The following is a 20,946-nucleotide window of genomic DNA, read 5'->3' as shown; positions in this document are numbered from 1 at the left end:
GTCACCCTTTGACTTCACTGAACGAGGGACTGCCAACAACATTTGATCCGACGATCCCAACGTCCTAACCAATGTATAGAGTCCTAAAAGGTTAATGATATAAAATGGAGACAAGTTGTGAAGACCTTTAAAACCAATAATACAATCTTAAAATCAATCTCATACTGAACTGGCTGCCAATAAAGAGAGGATAACACTGGAAGTGATCCCTTTTTTTGTACCGGTCAGAAGCCTGGCTGCAGCGTTCTATAGAGGGAGTTGCAGTAATCCAGTCTTGAGGTAATAAAAGCATGAACGACAATTCCCAAATCTTTAAAAGTAAGAAAGAGTTTTAACCTAGAAATCAGTCTAAGTTGATAAAAACGACTTTTTACAACAGATTTGTTTTTCAAAGCTGAGGGACGAGTTGATTATGACACCCAGACTCCTTACGCTGTCTTTCACCGTTATTCGCAATAGTACTGGCTATCATCTCTTTAACTTTTGGTGGATCTCTCTAAAGATTTAAATATGGATATTTTTTCTTACACGAACGCATCGCTTCACTTCAGAAGGCCTTTATTAATTAATAATAATAATCATTTTTGGGTGAACTATCCCTTTAAATAGCGATGGGCTTGTCAGTCCACTCCGTCTGTGAGTTTTTAACTGCAGAGGCCGAAATATCGGCACAGGCTGATCAGGATACACCGGCAAAAGCCACGTCCGAAGAAGCAACTCGTAGTTCCCATGGTCCGCGTGTACATTCCTCGCCAACCTTCCGCCGCGCTTTCCTCGTCTTTTGTTGCGCTTCTATTTAAAAAAAATGGGAGCCGCAGTGTAGACGAGTTAACTCCAGCGGTATGGACAACAGATGATTGGAAAAGGTTAAAGTATGGCCTGCAACGATGTGATCCCGATCCACAAAGTTAATTGAAGCTTGCGACGGCTTGCCGTGCAACATGTTGGCACCATTTTGCAGCTGAACATCTTCTGACTGTTAAAGGAGTGTTAGAACGTGTTTTGCCCAATATTAATACATGTGGGAGTTCTGTTAGTGTTTTAAGTTGTATTATTTTGGAATTTAAAAGGGTTTCTGGAAGGTCTGAGTTTTTGGGGTTACCATTGTGCTGAAGAGTAGCCTGTGGTTAGGTTGAAGATCGGCCCAACAACATCAATGCTAAATAGTTTAGTACAAGCAGGTGTGTTTGTACTATTGTTAACTACACTCTAAAAACTAATTCAGAGGACCTTTAGTCATTACTTAAATATATATATTGTTGTGAAATAAAAAATCAAGTTCTGAGATGCTGTTAGACTTTTTACTTGTAATTGTTATTTTATTGAGCTGGGATGACACACAAATTATGCCTATTGATTCAATATACTATCATGACTTGTCAGAGTTGAACATTTTCAGTTAATCAAAAATTAATTTAATTTTAAGTTCTGTTAATGTAAAAAACAATTTGATGACGTGTAAACGGTCCACAGTTTCCTTGCGCATGTTTAAAGGGACTATGTGTAGCTTTTTAGGTATTTTATTATCTAAAATCAATATTTTTATTCATAAATATGCCCTCAATGGTGTACAAATACCTATGCCAATGATCAGACTAATCCTCGTAAACGAAGAATTTATTATCTTTAAATACATGGGACGGGTAAGTCCACGGAGGCTTCCATGTAGTTCCGCCATCTTGAAAAACTATAATAGCAGAGAGGGACAAAAAGTACTAGGCCAACGCGTTTCCACAACGCGTTTTCGTTCAGAACCAGCGTCACGTGACTGAAGCCAGCAGAAGCGGAGGAGCAGAGCAGTGAGAGGCGCTTGTCACTGCACCGGCAAGTTTAAAAGGCTGCACTGCACGGTTATTTATACACCGTTCATTCATACATATGCTGAGTCACAGGATAAGGAGTCCTCGTCGTCGAAAAAGTTCAAAATAGACCGTAAAAGGAAACGTGACCGGAGATTACAAAAACAAGGGTTAATGTCGGGATAGCTAACGCAGGAGAAAGCTTTCAAAAGAGACCCTGAAGTTTCCTGCTTTCTTCTCGACAGGTAAGTCAATGTTACGGTCTTAATTACAAGCTTTTTTTTTCATTGCTTGGTTGTGTACTTTATCGCGAAGCAAAGAGGACACGGAGACTGACAGAATAGACAGAGCAGGTTACTTATGATATAAACAAATCTCAGCTCTCAGATTCTGTCACTTTTATTACGAAATTCAAACAATATATACTGTTTTTGGCGCTTGTAAATGTGACGCGAGTCACGACGGATCCCTAGCGGCACGTGAACCGATCATCTCTAGCTAGTAAATAAACACAAATGAACAATGTTGAAAGATACAGTACAACTTACCGAAATGTATATTCCTCATACATTATATCGACCAATCAATCAAACAAATGGTAAACAGCTGGAGAACAATTATGTATGTCACAACATTTACCTCAGGAAAGCCATTTAATGACCATAATAAAGGCTAGCAGTTAGTTGGCTAGAAAAAAAGAGCTATAAAGAGTATTTTGCTAAATATGTGTACTATATTACATATTTATTATATTTGTATTTATATCATTAAATAAAGTTATTATAATAATAAAAAAAACGCATTATGTATCTTTCTGTATGTTTACAGCATTAGGTGAGTTGTTTTTTTCTTGAGAAAAATTAATGCCTATCTTGTGTAGATATCCCCCCCACCCCCCGCTCCTCCATAAATCTCACTCCAAGCAAAACTCAAAAGTTGGCAGCTATGTTATATAGACAGTAGAACATTTATAGTTAAAAGTTAAACAGACTCTTTGATGAATAGCAGCTATTGAGTAAAGTAACGATAGAGAAGGCTCTGATGATGATGATATCTAACAATGCACGTACTTCAAAAAATATAACGAGTAAAGAAGGCATTACTACTAATTACCATAGTTAATGTTTTTCACAGTCAGTAATTGATAACTAACAATCTTTTTTTCTTTGTTTCAAGTTTCAGTTTCACCAAGAAAAACTCGAAGTGCTATTATAAGACATCCTGTCATAGCTTTTTGGTACATAACAGCTACCGTAGATGCAACGCGCATTTGAAAAAGTGAGGCGCTGGAGAGCATTATTCATTTGAATGCAAAATACAATTTCACCACTAGATGGGAGAAATTCCTACACAGAGTCCCTTTAAGGCCAGAGGAGTGTGGCCACAGCTGAAACTCGCTGAAGCGTAATGTGGTGAATGGTAAGTAATTTTATGCTTACACATATTCGCATTCGCTCAGGATTCTGTTGGTGATAGCCTACTGTAACCGAATACCGAAATCTGGAAGTCCTTACTCTGAAATTTGAGCAGTGTTGATAGTATACGTTAGTCTGTGTGCCGAGGTTAAGTTAGCTAGTAGCTGTAGCCTGTCACTGATTGAGTATAGCTAACATTATACTATTTGTTCAGATACTTTGCTCAAAACAAGTCGGAGTTATGTAGGGCCCTATGAATTCCGTTTTAGTTTTCCAAATTTCGTTTTTATTGTTTACAATTGTGACAGGCGCCCGCATGTTACTGAGAGAACGAGCAGAGAGAGAGATACACCCTCCTCCGGCCGCGCGCGCGCATTCTCACAGTCTTCAAACTGTCTTGCTCTCCCTCCCTCGCGCATATTAACGTTAATCAAAATTGATATTACCATCAAAATCAATAGAGAATTGACACCATGGTAATAGGTCGGAAGTCCGAAGTTTCACGTTAAGCATTCAGAGATTTTTTTTCTCCGAGTTACCGCTGGGTGTGAATTGTACTAAAATAACGTTGCCTTGTCTTCTCTGAAAAGCGTTCGGCACATTCAGCTGACGAACGAAACCTATCCAGTGATGAAATGTTTTCTGTGTTCAAACTTCACAGAGGCAATTTATGAGATCAATGTAGATCGGAGGAGAACAAAAAAGTGTTGGCTGATTTTTATTGACAGATTGTCACACTCTACAGCCAATGATATCGTTAACAGTGTGCGCGCCTGTCCAATGACAGTGTAGTGACCATACATTTCAATTGAATGTTTGATTTGAAGTGATAAGTACACAGGTTGATTTCTAAGAAAATGTATGCTTTACGTTGTATTAGAAAGGACATGGTAATACAGTTCATTTAAATGTTTTGAAAGGGAAATATATTAAAAGATGAATGTTACATGTATGTTTAAAAGAGTAATCAACTTCAAATCAAATCAAAAGGGCTCAACTTAACTCTTGCAGAGATCAACTTAATTATTAAGTTCATGTTACTTAGAAATGTGTTTTATTGTGGCCAAAAAACTCCTTCACCTAACTTAAAACATTATGTTGGATCAACTTAATTACTTGCATTCATGTTGAAAATTATTAAGTTCATGTTACTTAGAAATGCGTTTTATTGTGGCCCAAAAAAAGTAATTCACCATACTCAAAACATCGCTTTGAATTAATGTAATTCTGCCAGTAGTCTTAACATAAAAATTCTAGTGGAAAACGTTAACATATTTTTTTTTGTTGACCCAATGTTTTATTTTTTAGAGTGTATATGAAATGATTAAACATAATGTGAATACTTCTAAATAAGAAATATTACATTATATATGTCTATGTATGTGTGTATATATACTGTAAAGTAAATGTTCAATATATTTGCATGCAGTTCCATACATTATCAAGTGTATTACTGAATATTAAATTACACACATTATGATATATAAGTAAATATATTGCCACATAAGTGTCAATATATGAAAGAAGCAATTCCTTATGTATTATTCAATATATTTTAATATATTTACACAATATATTATTCTACATATTTTTCTAATATACCATACAATAATTTAATATGTATTGATCATTCATATATTAGAAAATATATTTTATTTGCGTAAGGGAATTTTTTGTGAGAAGTTGACATGCTACAGCTTTTTTTGGAATCAGCACCTCAAAATTAGTAAGAAACAAGTAGCCTGTTAGATTTCATTTAGCAAATATGATGCAGGGCGGTATAATAACAAAATGTTTCATCTGAGGAACAGACTGATTTTAGTGATTACTGACTTTACTTTCAGCCTCTCCTTCAGGTACTTTATGTTTTTTGTTTTGTTTTGGGGGGTTTTATGGTACATTTTATAGTGTACAGCCTCAGTACTCATTCACTTTAATATAAAAAATTTAAAAAAAGAGCGGCCAGGATATTCTTAATTTTTTTAAAAAAAATCCTTTTATCTAGAAGTCATACTGGTTTGCATGAACATGAATCCTCTCTTTAAGGTGGATCATCTCCCACTGTGACTATACTGTACAACTGATTCTGTGTATTCGGCTGTAAATTGTTGGTCAATCATAAAGCACGGCCATCATCTTTTTTAAAATGATAAACTCTGAAACCTCTCGATCGGTCCGTGTCACGTGAGTGTATATCTGCCCACACAGACACTGATGAATACTGTATAAATGGGGCAGTGACATGCACTATAAACATGAATCTCCTGAGAGACTTGAGCCCATCAATAGGCCCTCGTCTCCACCGGTCTGATGAGTAAAAAGCACGTAGCCTCAGGCGAAGCAGGGAAATATCACCATAAGCCCCCAGTCATAGAAAAACACATCTGCTTTGTCATTTTTGGGAGCTTGAGCATTCGCGACACACAAAGCTTCCATCGTGATGCTCAAACAAGCAAATCCTCAAGGTTTTTGTTATTGTGCATCAGGCTCTGATGTCTTTATGATGGAATGAAGTGGGAAGGATAAATGACAGTAATACTAATTACAGCATATCTAATGTGTTTTTGTGCACATAAAGCCTTTTTTAATCATCGAACGCTAAGCGGATTTCTCAGGATCTTGCTTTGCATTTGAGCAGAATTAGTTCATACCGTATTTGTTATTTCTTTCTTTTAGTAGTGATTTATTACCTGTAAGGGTTCAAAATACAGCACACATTCACATAATCACTTTACGGTCAGGTTATATCATTTAACTTTTTTATTTTTTTTCATTAGAACAGACAATGAACCATCATTTATATACTATTGATAATTGCTTGTTCATGCTAGTTTGTAATGTTAATGTGTAAATTGTACTGTTAAAAATGTATAACGTATTAACATGAAGCTAAATTAATGCACGCTGTGAAAGTTTTGTTGGTTAATGTTAAATATTGCATTAATGTTAACAGGCAGATTTACAATAAATAAAAAAATACTGGATGTAGATTTTATGAACACAGACAGAGTCAATGTCATTGCACAATGTTAAATTATGACTTTTAGTGCTTTTAACTTTGCTGTATCACAGGATAGAGTTTCAGATGGAAGAATGTGAGTTTTAGGAAAATAATTGAACAATGTTCTCATTCCTTACATCAAAGGCCCTGTTTACACCTGGTAGTAAGATGGGTTTTCGTTGATCGGATCACAAGTGTGCGACGCTAAATACATGTGTAAACAATGTCTAAAACGTTTTGAACTTGTCCACTTTTGACCACTTTCAGAGGTAGTCGAAAACGCATTTGACCGCATTGCTTTTGCAGAGTAGATGCTTATGTGGTAGAATGTGTTCAAACAGCCACAAAACACCATCTACTCTCCGCCTACTGACCTAATGCGTAAACATTATGGGAAGCACACTAGCCAGATGTGATTTAAATGGTTTTATAACAGAGTTCATGAGGAACACGTTCAAATGATCTATCCAATCAACATTATATATATATATATATATATATATATGTATGTATGTATGTATGTATGTATATATATATATATATATATATATATATATATATATATATATATATATATATATATATGTATGTATGTATATGCAGCCAACTTACCTATATTCCTTGACCGTTTTCAGCATCCCTCCGCCACCCTGACTCCCTACCACAGCCTGGGATACAGGTGGAGTACTCTAGTTTCGGGCCAAAATACTGAGCTCGGAGCCCTCTCCTTGGACGGCACGCCAAATACGCATACTCATACTTATTATTTGTAAGTGTGAACTCGTAAAACTTTGTCGGCTGAAGACCCAAGCTTGCTTTGAAGATGAAAAACATACCAAGCACAATGTTTTTTCATCATTCCTGATTTCTACCACACACTCACAGCATCCGGCGTGGTCTTGCGGCTGTCAGAGAATAAACGAAAGCTGCTGCTCTCCGTAGGTTTTTCCGTCGTCTTTTTTCACGTTCATATGTAAATTGGGCAAGCTTATTTTGTCCATTACATCGAAAGATCTGAAAAACCCCATACATTTACCTACCCATAGACTCTTCCCTGGAAGAAATCAGGACAGAAGTGGTGGAAAGTGGAAAAAAGAGACAGATTAAAACACCAGGTGTAAATGGGAATATGTCTCCCTCATACTCATACTCATATCTGATCGACCAAAACTCATCCTAATAGCAGTTGTAAACAGGGCCATAGAAGAAGCTTGTTTAAGCGAACTCGAGTCATAGCATGTGGTGTTTTTTTTTCTTTTCTTTTTTTTTTTTTTCTAGGTGGCTATTTTGTTTTCTTGTGAACAGCTTGCCATGAAAAATTTAGTGAATGCTAAGTGACTAATGCATTTTCTCAGTCTTGGATAAAAGCAATGAAAAATTAACAATGGAAATAATTAATTTTGATTGCTGCCTACAGAACTAAAAACTCGTGTTGTGCTGGATTACTTATTCATGCCAATGCAAATTCCTCACTCAGCAACACCCAAAATAACGTAAGAGCTTGTTCTATAAATTCTGGAAGACTCTTAACTTATGTTTCTGCGTGTAGCGATTAACGCATGCTCCCCTGCACATTGCAATGCTGAAAATTTAATTGTTTTTATTTTCAATTCAGCCCAGGCATTTAAAATGCATATAACCAGAGGTAAACAAGCATTCCTAGCAGTGTTTCATTTTGTAACTATTAATGCTTACCTTATTTCTGCCATGTCTCAGTGTGACACTAACATGCTGCGTTGTTCTCCTCTGGCTGCTTGACTAGTTGACGCTGCCACAGATCAACATTACATTGTTATTTGTTTTAATATGGCACCTGCTTCAGATTTCAATGAGGTGTCCTTTTCAAAATGAAATTTGATTGATTAGTGGAATAACACACTGTAATACAACAACAAAGTCTGGCCTAATAGACTATAAAACCCCTTTGAGAGTATTTTTTGTATTTTAAACAGCATTTTGTCCTGATATTTTTTATAATTAGGCTATACATGCAGCTTTTATGAGCTCATATCAAAGGTAGGGTATGCAATTTTTGTGTTTTTTGACACAAAGGTGTTTTTTGACCTTGGGTGCATGTAATCCTATTGAAGGAGACCTCCAAAACAATATTAGAAACTTTAAAAATAGCATAAATGGGGCACTTTAAAAGTCATTTGTCACAGCAGAATCATTTAAAATTTACTAGTGAATAAAAAAGGTGAAAACTATGACCGGTTACTGCACGTAAACTATACACTTTCACTGAAATAAATATATTTTTTAACACTTTACAATAAGATTCCGTTTGTTAACTTTAGTTAACCTCATTAGTTAATGAACTAACAATGAAACGTATTTCAAAAGCATTTATTGATCTTAGTTAATGTTAATTTCAGCATTTACCAATCCATTCTGTCAGTATTATTTAATGGACCTGAGATAACATGTATTAACTAACGAAGATTATTAAATACTGTAACAGATGCATTGTGTATTGTTATTGTTAGTTATTGCATTAAGTAATGTTAATGGGACCTTATTGTAAAGTGTTACCAACAAACAATACAACTTGATATTGATTTAAAAAGGAAGTGCAAATTGTGTTAATTACTCTTACATACATACTGTAAGGAATATAGAAACTTTGAACTGCAGAAATGAGAGACTTTCTCCATCTCAGTCTCGACCTTAGAGCCCAATGCATCTTGACAACAAATGGATATAAGCAAGAGAATATGTTTCTCTTCACCCCACATGTATTACTAATACATATTCTGTTGGTTGCATGGCATAAATACTTGAATAGATCTCCATTTGTAACTTGCAGCAAACATTTCGGGAGATATGAAATATATATTGTCGTTTGTAATGGCCCTTCGTGTCACGGTCTACAGGGACGATATTGTTCTGTGCAAGACAGAGTAAATTGAAATGCTTTCTGTGGGGAGTTAGCTGAGTACAAAGAAAATACATTTCATCTGACACTGTCACTGTAATTATCCTCTCCTATTATCTTTTACTGAACAGAAAACGAATCTCGCCTAGTATGAGCATGTCACTGTGCTTACTGAGGCGACCACATGGTTTGCACCAGGGATGTGATCCTTTAAAAGCAGGTAACATCCAATGTGGTGGGTGTGTGTGTGTGTGTGTGTGTGTGTGTGCGTGTGTGTGTGTGTGTGTGTGTGTGTGTGTGTGTGTGTGTGTGTGTGTGTGTGTGTGTGTGTGTGTGTGTGTGTGTGTGCGTGCGTGCGTGCGTGCGTGCGTGCGTGCGTGCGTGCGTGCGTGTGTGTGTGTGCGTGTGTGTGTGTGTGTGTGTGTGTGTGTGTGTGTGTGTGTGTGTGTGATGCAAAGATCGTAGAGGTCTGATGTTCATCTCCACATCCTGGAAGCCCTGAGGTAAAGGACACCGAATGCCACAGGATGTCTTGAAACCAACAAATGGAATACAACTTCACCACAAGCAAGATGGTTTTAGCAAGCTTGTCCTACATCTCCCGTACAACTACAAACTAGAATCCACGGCTGCTTGTGGTACTTGAAACATCTGCTCTGCTTGTCTGAACCTTCAGTAACACAGCAAATAGATTAGAGTTACACAGCGTGTCGCAATTTAAACCTGTTCCACATGCACAGATGAGATGTGTTTTACACTATTAGTTATGGCCTTTTTTTTTGCCTTTATCAGGGACTGAGATCAGAATCACAAGTCAGACTCAAACCCAAACCGCTGTGTGAAGAGCACTGTGTCAACTCATTACAATCTGCACCACGACTCAAACATGGATTTCGGGTTTTTCTTTGCAATATTAAAGGAATAGTTCACTCACAAATGTGCTCTTCTTCTTCTTTAATTACTGTCATGTCTGAAAGTGCACTGAAAAAAAAAATGGTGTAGAAACAGTTTTCACTGAGAAATTACTGGTTAAATTGACAAATAATTACTTGAATTAAACGTGACATTTTGAAGTAGAAAGACTGGAATAATATTGTTATGAGGTATGTTGATAAGGATTAGGGAAGAAGGAGGGGGAACCGGCGACCGTTCAAACACGGTTTGTTTGTCTCTCGGCTCTAATGCTTGCCATAACTTTTTTCTTGTAAAACTTACTCAAACAGGTTTTACTCACAACTTCAATCATTTAAAGTAAATATTTATATGTAATTTCATAATTACTTCTATTGTCTTTGAAATATGGTTAATGCTACTGCCGAATGCACTGACAAGCATTTATGGTAAACTAAATGTACTTTAATATCTTTATTATACTTTAATAAAATACACTTTAATGAAATGTATCTCTATTTATAGTATTTATACTATTTCTAAACTTGTATATCATGCATTTAAATATATTTGTAATCACACATTTGTCACAATGAAGTTGCAATTTAGTACATTTAAAATAACTTTAAATGTAATATCGAATAATACTACAGTTAAAATTATAATCAAGTACTTTACATGTGCTTTAGTATGTTATTCAGCAAATGTACTACTTTAAAGATTATTATAACAATGATTTAAAATGTTCTTTAAAGAAAAAGATTTTTTTTTTTTTTTTTGATATTACAAAGTGCATGTTTTTATATGTTACACTTTATTTTAAGGTGTCCCTGTTACAATGCAATTATACATTTAAATACTGAGCAATTTCAATTAACAACATGTGCTATTGGGTTTGCTTTAGGGTTACTTGCATGTAATACAACAAGTACAACTTTTAAATATATATATATATATATATACTGTTATATATATGTATATACTTTTAATATTTTAAGTACAAGTTAATGTTTAATACAATTAAGCAGTTCTTTTTGGGTTGTTCCAAACCTGTATGACTTTATGTATAACACTCACAAAAAGAATTGATCAAAATATTCACACTGCTCGATTTCATACATCAAAGGTAAATGAGGACAGAGGCTCTTAATCTTTTTATATATATATATTCCAGTATGGGACAAGAAAATGCATCGTGACACATCAAACCTGGCTTCGTAACTCATGGAATATAACATAAGTCGCACACACTGCTTTCATGATGCTTTGTTTTTGGGAGTTTGGCAGCATCCATCCCTGCATTATAGAGAAAAGCTTCTGCACAATATCTTCTTTTTTGTTCCATTGGAGAAGCAAAGTCATATGCATTTGGGACGGCACGAAGGCAAGTAAATGATTTTTATTATTGTTTGTATTAATCTCAGTTTGTTTGTTTATAACAGATTATTATTCAAAGGTTTGAAGCTGCTAACATCATCCGTAAGCGTTTCCACTCGGGCCGATCCAATCTTTTTCGTAACCCCTGCCGGCTGCAGACAGACTGACAGCGGGCAGGGGGAATTTGTGCGTCTGACCCCTATTTTGGAAAGGCCAAGCGATATGTGTTCTGGACTCAGGCTACAGCGTAGAAGGAGGTCAACACTGTCACTCAGCCAGTCCACACACACACATACAGCTGGTAATACACAGAGGCCCACGCACACAAACACACACACGCGGTTTGCTGTGGGCCTCATTACCCCCGTGTCTTAAACACACAGCGGCCGTGACCCGGGCAGACGGGAATGAAAGCAGCCTGACACTGTGTCCGAGCGTCATCCAGATCCTCTGCTCTGCTCTCTCTTCTCTAGAAGAGCCGACAGTCAACACTCACACAGATACACACAAACACATTCATTCTATAGGGGACATTTATGTCCCTCAAACACATACACACACATGAAAAAAATACAGTAACACTTTAAGGTTCGGTTCGGAGCCATAGCCGTGTGGTCAAGTGCTCCGACATATGGTAGGTTGCACTTCGGGCGAACCAAGTTTGAGTCCCGGCTCCTTTCCCGGTCCAATTTCCCTCTCTTGGAAAAAAACAACAACAACACTGTTGTTCGGTTTATTCGGAGGCTATATTATCCCAGGTTAATGTTCATTTATAAATATACTATTGCTGATCCTTAATTGTATTGTATGTTCATAAAACATTAATGTTTTTTTATTGAACTTGAAAAATGAAAAAAAGTAGAAAGTGTTCATTGTCACTAAAACAGAATAACTAACAAAATGACATTAACTATAGCCAAATTTGCAACATATTTTGAAACACCAGGAGGCTAATTATATCTCCAAAATGTACACAAAAAAAGTATAAGCTTGATATATAATTTATAATACAATTTTAGAAGTCATAATGGAATAAATAATCAATAATAATAAATTGATGCACTGAAAAGACACGTAACTTTGTCTAAATAGGTCATGTCACCAAAGTATTTACTCAGAGAAAAAACATTATGATGAAAACTAAATATGTAATGGACAAAATGCACAATTATTACTTGACTAATTAACAGAATACATTCACACAAATACTATATATATATATATATAAACAATTTGCTAAAAGTTTAACAAAAACTAAATTGTAGGGCCCTGTTTTTTTCCATTTAAATTTTTTTTATCCTGTTTTGATGGTTTAAATAAAACTTGATAATCAAAAAGTAAGTCTAATCAATTGAATTAAATTGAAAATTTTAACAACTTAATGATTAATAAATAAAATAATTGTTAGTTTTTTTTATTTATTTTTTATTTATTTTTTTATAAAACATAAATGTAACAATTCCGTTTATTTTTTTGACAAACAAAGTGCTGCAAAGTCTACTGTTATAATGAAACCATGGAAGAAAATGTTTTGACACTTTTCAAAATTAAGTTAAATTAATACTTTTTATCCTTTTATTAGTATATGTCTGTCATACAGTCATTTCTTCAAGTTAAAACGAATTTTTATTTCAGCGGATGGTCCTGAAAGGCTTTGAGTTTCTGTGTGCATCTGATAGTTTTCTCAAATAAAAGGGTGAAATACTAGTGATACCATACTAGTTTACAGACGATTAATTGCGTTTTGATTAATTGTACAATCAGCGTATCAAACTAAGTAAAGGTCCCCTTCACAAACACAACACTCACACACTCAAACACACTCTCCCTGTCAGGACCTCTTACAAGCTCTTTCATCATTTGACAAGAATCGGATTGAGCCGAGGCTGCAGAGAGCCGCTCTGATCGGACGAAGGCCAGTGAGAGGTTATCAGGCACCTCCTCTCCCTCTGGACCTTTATCTAAAGCCTCTTTGATTGGTGGCCCGAACTCAGTTTATAGGGCAGAGAGAAGCAAAGCGAGCAGACAGGCAAGCGGGCCGCTGATAAATGAGGCCGGTCGCTGTAACCAGCATCGGCACTGAGAGTGACGTACACCCTGCGGGTGGATTTCTGTCCCAAAAACATTCACCGACCCCTGTAGATCCGCTGTGACCTTCATGGCAGGACTACGGCACAGGTACAGTATTTGATAAGGCAATCTAGTGTCCGAAAGCCCGGCAGATTAAGGCACAGAGAGCGTGGCAGGAGAGATAGAAGCGCCACCCTTCGATCCGTCCAGATAATCTTTTTATCCTGCTGTGATAAGTATATATTGGATGGTCTGGTCTGACTGGAGGCTGTCTGCTGAAACACACAGGGGATGGATAACGTTACAGTTAAACACTTAGTGCCAGCCGTCAGCACGAATGCGTCCCGCTGATGGATATTGGGCTAATGGAGAGAGGGGGCGAGTGCTCGCTAAAGGTTAATACGTCTTGGAGGGAATATTGTATGGCAGGGATGGTGATCTCTTCATAACTATCCCGTCTGTTTCCATTAAGCCGTTTCACCCACTGGCACAGCGCGGGAGAGAAAGCGAGAGGCATTGAGAGACTTAATCGTTTTAAGATCCCTCCATGGCAGTAAGGTTTATCACACGCCATTGAACTTCCATTTTATTTGATGAGTTAATGGACTGGCATAATGTTAACAGTGGGAAAGATGCTGCGCTTTACATCTGAATGTATTAATGAAAGGGGTGAATATTTCACCAGTGGAAATGGATTCAGACAGAGAGATCAGCATTTTCCAAATCGATTAGAACTGCTGGTGAAATGTAGCCACTTTAATGGCTGGAACTGAAAGCTGATTCTGTGTATCATGTGTTTCTAGTGTTCTCATGAATGCTCATACTGTATTTGTACCCATCCTGTGATAAGATGGTGGTATATACGGCCTACATATTCTCCCTTGAAAATCATGTCCTTGGCCCGTGAATTGAAAAACATAACCGTTTACATGTCGCTTTTCAGAGCGGCTCTTACAAAAGAGCTGATGTTGATGAAATGCACTACAGGTGGATGGGCAATATTTTTCCCTTTTCTTTTAGCTACATGAAACTTTGGAATATGGAAATACTCAGTCAGCTTTTAAATATAGGCCACTTCATTAAATTTACACATTTGCATTGTATTACAAATATGTTTTGTATATATATATATATATATATATATATATATATATATAATTATCTGATTGATGTGGTTGGTAATTATCTGACCCATTTGTCAAAATGGAAACAAAATACTTTTGGCAATATTAAACAACAAAATATTGGTAGAACTTTATAACTGCATGCCATGAACCATTAGTTAAGCATTAGTAAATAGTTCATTCATAATTTATGAAGCATTAATAGACATTAATAAGCAGTTTACAAATACAGATAAAAATGTTTTATTCTTGATTTATAAGCATATCTATAATGTGTTAAATAATTGTATTTTCATAATTTATTAATGATCAATTTATAATTTCTAAATTATTACATTATTTACAAACCAGTTATTTAGGAGTTGTCAGTGGTTCATTAGATCACTATAGAAAGTGCAAGCAAATTATTAATAAACTATTTAAATGCACATTTATACATCTTTTTTTTTAGACATAGGCTATAGTAATAGTTACTCAGTGTGTTAATAAATGCTTTATTAACATGCTTTATTAGCATGTATTCCTACTGGAATTCATGATTAATTAGTTATAAAGCATTTAGTAGTTGTTAGTTAACTATTTTTGTGTCAAAACTCAAAACTACTTCAGTACTAACTTTAAAACATTAGAGAAAAGCAGTGCAGAAGAAAACTGAGCCTTTAAATCTCCTTTGTAAATGCTTTACGAGGCATAACTAGTCCTCACTTTAGATGAGCTCACAAAAATAGTTAGCCGACCACTACTAAATGCTTTATAACGACCTGAATTAATCATGAATTACAGTAGGAATACATGTTAATACACTGTAAAATAAAATTACATCCCCAAGTCAAAAATTTCAAGTGACCGATAACATCTACATTTTTTCAATTAGTCTGACGTATTATTTCTCACTGAGCCAATGTTAACACACTATTGCAACAAGAATTTCACTTGGGCCAATTGAAAAATGTAGGTGTTATCGGTCACTTGAAATTTTTGATTTGGGAGGGTTAGAATTTTTTTTACAGTGTAAAGCATTTATTAACACACTGAGTAACTATATTACTATGTCTAAATAATAAGATGTAGGCTATAAATGTACATTTAAATAGTTTATTAATCATTTGCTTGCACTTTCCAAATGATCTTATGAATCACTAACAACTCCTTAATAACTGCTTTGTTAATGTAATACTTCATTTAGAAATGATAAATTGATCATTAGTAAAGTATGAAAATACAATTATTAAACACGTTATGGATCTGCTTATAAATCAAGAATAAAGCATTATAGCTGTTTTTATAAAACTGCTTATTGATGTCTATTAATGCTTTATAAATTATGAATTAACTATTACTAATGCTTAACTAATGATTCATAGCATGCAGTTATTATAAAGTGATACCAAAGTGGGCAATGCAATACTTCATGCAAGTGAAAAAAAAACAACTAAAGAAGCATATTTGGTTAAAATAGATCATAAAGCAACAATACTATTTAAGAACCTAAATGTAAAATGTATGTAAAAAGAGAAATTGAGTGACGTCAAGAAAAGAACCAAATGCACAAATGTATGCTCCCTAAGTGGGCATGGTGATTGAAAAAAAGTATGAGTTGGAAAAATTATTATAATTGTATTATTTATACAAATATATATATATATATATATATATATATATATATATATATATATATATATATATATATATATATATATATATATAAAAAACATACAATAACCAATCCATGCATTATTTCTATGATAAAAAAAGTGCATTAATATGGAGACAAATATTGTTACTGTCACGTTATGTCTGAGTTGTGTTTAGTTTAAGTGGGACTCTTAGGCCACATTTACAAAGCAGGTCTTGATGCCCAATTCTGATTTGTGTGATTTATGTGATTTTTCAATGTGTCCTGTTTTTCCCTGTCTGTTTCATTGGATTTCACGTTTGCATTATTTTCTATGGTTATTCATTGTTTGATTAATTCTCCCCACCTGATTTTCGTTAGCTCCCCTTGTTTACGTTTGTATATAGAGATCATTTTCAGTTATTTCATTTGTTCCGTTCTCGTCTCAGTGGTTGTTTTGTTGCTTCGTATTTATATGAAACTTCTGAGTGTTTGATATTTTTATTTAGTGTTTATTAAAACCAATGCTGTGAATAGATCCTACTCTTTCTCTTCTGCAACCATGACAGTTTCTAAATATGTATGTCCTAAATCCTGGATACTGTGTTTGTATGTACTTGTATTTTCAGCCTTTTTTACAGGTTTAACTATACAACAGGCAGTCCATTTACAGTTCAGAAAAAATAATAATAATAATAAAAAAATATATATATATTTTTTTTTTTTCACATGTCTTTAGAAATCAACATAAATTAAATGTTGATCAATTTTGATCAAGTATGATGTTTTTTGTAAATTCGCTATTTGAAATTTTATAATCATCATTTAGAGCTGCATAATGTCACCCAATGGTCTGTTAAAAGTATTAATTTCATGTAAATATTTTACAAAAATCTACAGTCATGAGCGTCAATATAATGCATGTATGGGTTTATACACCAGTATCCACATTAAGGATGATGTTGTGTTCACTGGATACTGTGTTTATTTCCAGCCACTGTAATGTAAGCCATCAGTATGCGGCCCACGTCCGCTGTTCAATAAGTTTCCATGCAGATGCAGGCAGACATTACAGTCACTGACAAATTAACTAACAGACAGTCCTCTTTATTTATTAGCTTGTTCTCTCTAATAAGAGATATTATTCACCCAAATGCAAATGTAGTTTCAATCAATTGGCGGCGTGTCTCACATAATAAAAGCTATCCATTTCACGCGGCTCCTTACGTGTATCTAACAAGGTCCTCGCAGTGAAACTACAGTCTTCACGCTTGGCTCAAGAGCCAGATAACACATGCAAAGGAGAGAATTAACCAATAGTCAAATTTAATTAATGACTTTCCCATATGCATCGGGCGGATAATTAAGCATTCGCAGGTGAAAGGGACCGATAGGAGTGGCCTCCCTGGACAAATCAAATGAGTCGCGATAGCATCGATGGCTCGCCTCGCTTTTTTCAGCCCTTTTTTCCAGCGTTTTCCCTCTAGTGTCCTTTGGTTATCAAATTATCAAGAAAATTTGTCCACCGTCCTTTGGCGAGAAGAGGGAGGGGGGAAAAAACTTTAATTATGGTCCTGTCTGATGGCAGGTCATTAATAAAACCTAGTTATCTTCATTCAGAGTACTGGGAAGGCCTCTCTCCGATCCCTCCCTTATCTCATAAAGAAATTTGGGATTTTCCACTAGAATAATTCAAGATGGTATCCGGACGGATATTCAAAATGTTGTAACATGATAATCATTGTGTAATGGAAAACTTCCATGTGTGTGTTCTGTGGACAAATGTGCTGGAATTACATGGACCGGCTTCATAAACATTGATGGATCTTACCAACCTGCGAATGCAGATAAGGACCGAATAACGGCCAGGTTTAGTTCTGGCAAATTTATATTTAAGGGCCTATGGGTTACATATGCATTACTTATTCCTCGGCCACATACATCAATGCCATGGCAGAGAAAAATGATCGGCCAATAATAATGCTCTGCTTTGGCCGTGCATGTGTTGCCGGCTAGACTATCACTCACAAATGGTTGGTAATAGTGATCTCATTTCCTTGACTCTAACCTTTATGGCCCGTGTGCTGCAACTAACCACAGATAGTCATAGAAGCATGTTGTATATCAACCCGTGGAGCACAGAAACACTGTTTAACCAGCTCTCATCCATCTTTCCCCACTAAACTATAGTTTCTGTGAGAGAAAGCCATGCACCATTCAGGAGTCACATATGAAGGGTCAAATCAGTCATTTTAGGACCAATTTGAGGAGATTGCACTTATATATGCACCAATAATGTGATTATTTTCAATAATCAGAGTAGAGACTTAATCGCAGTACGATGACACAAGCAAACCTCTTCACTCCCGTTTAAATGCAATTTTCATTATTCTGATTATTCGCTAAGTATTGTGGTTATTTTTATCACCATTGTTCACACATCCCGATGCACAGCATTAATGATATACTCGCATATACAATAAGTGCTACTGGCCACCGTTTTAATCCACTGACGTCAAAATCAAAACATTTCTGGACTTTTTTTTTCTTTTTTTTTCTGTGACATGCTTAATATCTGCATTTCAGTGTTTTTAAACATCAGTATACGGGATTATATTCATGTCGCACTACGTTGTAAACATGAACGCAGTTTCTTCAGCACCCCAAAAATGTGATGCCTTCTTTACTAACCACTATGTTTATGAATCTGCACATGACAGCATCATCCATGTTCATCACAAGCACTTTCACACAGTCAGAGGGGAATAGATGTGAATGGCATATTAAGGTCAAGTCAAGTCAAGTCAAGTCATGTCACCTTTATTTATATAGCGCTTTTTACAATACAGATTGTTTCAAAGTAGCTTTACAGAGATAACAGGAAAATAATGCAACAAAGAAGAAAATAGTGTCATAGTCCAGCTTAGTTAAGGTGTTCATTGCGATGCCTGTGTGCCTGTTTATTGTGATTTAAATAGGCATACGCCACATATTTTACTATGATTATGGTTACTACGATTATGAGCTTAATCGCATCAATTTGATCAAAGTATTGTGTTTACATGAGGTAATTTATAATCGCAATGTTGCCTAAATCTCATTGTAATTGCATTCTGAGGGTGCATGCAAACACAGTCACTAATATGTTGTTCCTTAGAAAGAGTTTGCGATCAATATGAGATATTTTAATCTAGGAATTCCTCAAATTACATAAAACATTAATTGATCTGATTCACTGTTTGCATCGCACAGCAAAGAATTAAAGTTTGTCAAATGAAGAAAGATAATAATGAATGACTTTCTTCCTATAGAAGCCACAGTGACAACTATCAGATTAGATGGACACCGACTAACAAGGGACAAAAATATCTTAAAGGAACACTATGCAGTTTCTGTTTTCTCAAACAGCGACCCCTAGAGTCACTGTGGAGTACTTGTATTTAACGTTACTTTCGTAAATACCACTCAAGCAGAGCCGTCTCTGCACTCTTCCGACAGCACTTTCTTCGTTTTCTTTGTTGACTCTGCCATGATTCACGTCTGAAATGCGTGCTAGTGTCTTCCATAGAGGCTACTTCATATGATGTTGATGTATGTGACGTCGTGCCGTAAAGCAAGTCGTTGATTCTCGCGAGATTTGTCGGGGCGCCACCCCTCAAACTTGCATTGCTGGTTTGGCTGATCCAGGAGACCATGGCTGAATCCGAAATCACCCCCTAAACCCTCAATCACTATTCCCTACGTTAATCCACTAATACAGTTCACTAGTGAATGAAAACAAGTGAGTTGGACGTACATCGGCTGTACACTCGTTATTGCGGTGCAATATGGGATTGAATGAGTGCACTCAACAACGTCCACTATGGTTTAGGACACCACTACAAATGGCTGTCCCCTCAAATAATGCCCTATTTGAGGGTATAGGGGGCGATTTCGGATTCAACCCTTGATTAGCTTGCTCATGTGTGTTTGATCAGGGTTGGAGCTAAACTCTGCAGGGGACTGGCCCTCCAGGGCAAGATTTGAGGAACCCTGCAATAATGGATTTAGCTAACTCTGAAATGGGAACACAGACCAATAACTGATTGCCATATGGTTTCCATGATTGTAAAATGATGCTGAATTTCATTGCAAAATTAACAATAGTGACTAGTGATGGTGAGTCGACTCCAAGAAAGATGGAGTCAACTCCTAGTGTAGTCGACTCCAGCACAGGAATCGACTCTTGTTGTCATTGCTGTGTCTGAAATCACTCACTCACTCATGCATCAGAGAGCTGGAGCTGTCACTGAAACAACGTCACAGTCACATACTTTTATGATTCATGTCGCTTATTTTACAAAAATAAACAAAAATAAAATAAAAGCTAATTACAATGTAAGAATACAATGTAGCCCCTTGCCAGCTTTGTGGTTTCATCAAAGTAGTATTACAGTAAATATTAATTTGGTTTCCCATTGTCATACTAATTTGTCTTCATAATCATTAAACTAATCATATTTTTTTAAATTGCCAACAAGAATAAACACAACATTAATAAGGTTACATTATTGTATGTATTTAGGCTAGATATTATTTATATCTTGAACTCTCCTGTCCACACAGCTTTTTGCACTATTACAAGACGTCAATGCGCTTATCTCCCAACCGTTTAGATTCATTATTTTAAGAAAACATTCCTCATTTATTTAACTCTTAAATAATAACTCTTTCTCTTGTGACTTTTCCTTCTTTAAAATTAGGCATTGGCAACAATTAAGAGACAATGGTGATACTCAT

At 35.7% G+C, this 20,946-nt stretch overlaps 1 protein-coding gene and 2 long non-coding RNA genes across 3 annotated transcripts in view; 2 read left to right on the top strand and 1 right to left on the bottom strand.

Moving 5' to 3' along the window:
• LOC309484259 overlaps window positions 1-20,946 on the bottom strand; it is a 159,585-nt gene that overhangs the window by 63,521 nt on the left and 75,118 nt on the right. The gene's annotated exons all lie outside the window — the stretch shown is intronic.
• LOC309484192 (uncharacterized protein) overlaps window positions 1-20,946 on the top strand; it is a 64,456-nt gene that overhangs the window by 23,636 nt on the left and 19,874 nt on the right. The window lies entirely within an intron of this gene.
• Window positions 1,489-2,710, top strand: LOC309484342. The gene is made up of 2 exons (XR_014200850.1): window positions 1,489-1,725; window positions 1,807-2,710. It is a non-coding gene; the product is annotated as an uncharacterized lncRNA (long non-coding RNA).

This window comes from Leuciscus leuciscus (genome assembly GCF_965113295.1).
Source record: "Leuciscus leuciscus genome assembly, chromosome: 20".
In the NCBI taxonomy this organism is placed as follows: Eukaryota; Metazoa; Chordata; class Actinopteri; order Cypriniformes; family Leuciscidae; genus Leuciscus; species Leuciscus leuciscus.
The sequence above is the reverse complement of the archived record's forward strand: the minus strand, read 5'-3'. Positions and strand labels throughout refer to the sequence as shown.